The sequence below is a fragment of the Triticum urartu genome, chromosome 2, assembly GCF_003073215.2.
Source record: "Triticum urartu cultivar G1812 chromosome 2, Tu2.1, whole genome shotgun sequence".
Classification (NCBI taxonomy): domain Eukaryota; kingdom Viridiplantae; phylum Streptophyta; class Magnoliopsida; order Poales; family Poaceae; genus Triticum; species Triticum urartu.
Window position 1 is genome coordinate 75,390,653 of NC_053023.1, and position 2,035 is coordinate 75,392,687.

General features: G+C 44.9%; 1 long non-coding RNA gene across 1 annotated transcript; it reads right to left on the reverse strand.

Annotated features, from left to right (window-relative positions):
- LOC125541095 lies at positions 1-1,072 on the reverse strand. Its single transcript, XR_007297436.1, has 3 exons — positions 802-1,072; positions 343-623; positions 1-236 (listed from the first exon to the last, which is right to left on the reverse strand). It is a non-coding gene; the product is annotated as an uncharacterized LOC125541095 (long non-coding RNA).
- Between the last annotated feature and the right edge of the window lie 963 nt (positions 1,073-2,035).

Here is a 2,035-nt window from a genome sequence, read left to right on the forward strand (position 1 = left end):
AACCGGAACTAAAGGCCCTTATAAACCGGGACTAAAGGCCCTTTTTCTACTAGTGCACCAATCAGCACCGGCCCTGTAGGCAGACTCCGTGAGGTGGAAACCATCCCATTGAAGGGCCTGAGATGGATCTGCACACGCCATCACACCTGGCCACCCGCACTCCGAGTTGAAGTCGTAGTTATAAGGAGGTCCTCCGGCACCACAACAGGTGAGGAGGGTTGTGTTGCTGTTCAGTCCTGCGAGATACCATGGGGAGAATGAAAGGTTACATCTTTGCTCTTGTGATGCTACTTTAATTTTGAACTGCGAAAGAACTAAATTAATCAGGAAGGGCCAACTCACCAAAATGCCCCTGCATATCTAGACATGCAAGGACGGGTCGGTAGTACTCAGCGGCAATGATCTTCGCATGGGGGTACTTGTGCCGGAGCAGTTTGATCCGCTGGCGGAGGAGAGAGTTGTGGTAGCGCCCCAGCCTGTTCGCACTCTTCAGGCATCCGTTCCGATAGTAATCCACCTTGTTTGGGCTAGCAAGCTTTGTGAGTACTGTGGGTACGCAGCCAAGTGGGAAGATGCCCCCCTTTGTGAGCACGGCGGCACGAAAGGCAGACCCAGAGCTTCGGCTGCAAAATGAAGCAGCGATTAATTATATGTAGTCTATCTCCCTCTCTTTCTCCTTTTAGGCAGCAAGATTAACAGTAGTTGAACAAGTTTTTTTGTTGTTGCAAACAGTAGTTTTTTTCTTTGCAGGGTACTTTGCAAACAGTAGTTGAACAAGTTTGGTAGTGCATTTCTGGTTACCGATGAAGTCCAGCACAAGGCGGCCGTCGGTGGCACGTCCGGTGGGGTGGCCGAAGAAGGTCTCGCTGTAGGGGAGGTTCTTGAGTACTAGACCCGGAAGGACGGGATCAGCCCACATGACCAAATTACCGGTGTCGGCGAAGGAGTCACCGAAGCTGATTATGGATGTGAAACGGCTCCGGCTGCCACTGGAGTAGGCACCGCGGAAGTACGCTAGGATGAAGAGCAAGAGGAGCGCTGCGTGAGGTGGACTCATACTTGGTTGCTTGCGCTGCTTCCTACTCCTACTTGTCAGTTGGGGCTTCCATGCTTTGGTCTCCAAGTGCTATATATAAGCAAGCATACCGTGCTTGACAAGGCAAGGATAAGGTTAATTATAATGCACATATAATATGATGATTTTCCAGTCAACCAAATGTGTGTTTAGTGGGCATTTTCTACGAATGTACAGGTATATCTTCTTACTAACTGACTCATCAAGTTGGCACTTACTATTTAAGAAAATATGAGTTGTAGATTGTGAGATTTGAGTAGTGACTATGCACCCAAATTCTCTTTACGACTAGAACAAATGTAACAGTTTAAATGATTTCATTGTAGTTTTGGCCCCTTTTCGAGTAGCTTTTTGCATTACTACGTAACCAGTGACATCTTATCAACAGTTAGAACTACAAAGTGAAGTATCATGGAAATTTACAACTAGGAAGTGGACCATTTCGGGGAGTGACTTTCTCAGCAAAAAAAAAGCAGGGCGACTTTGACGCAAAGAGGAATTGTGTGGCGTACACTTGTACGATAAAACGTGATCATTTTCTATGCTTTTCTTTAGAATAAATTTTGCTTTGTGAGGAACAACTTATATTCCGGCCCACACTAAAACTATGCAGGCCTTCTCTCTCCCTCCTTCCCTCCCTCCCTCTCTCTCTCTCTCTCTGACAACAAATTTAACAATTTAAATAATTCCACTGTAGTTTTGGTCTTCCTTGAAAATGGGTAGCATTTTTTGCTTTATTACGTAGCTAATTAATGACACCTTGATGAAAATTAAAACCTAGAAAGTGGAATACCATTGAAAATTACAACTAGGGAGTAGACTAGTTCATAAGTCTGACTTGCTCAGCAAGAAATAGAAGCAGGGTTGAGTTGTGCGAAAAGAGGAAATTGTCGTTATTGTGTACACCTTGAATGCAAAATATGATGAAATGTGTTAATTTGCCACAATTTGTCATTCATG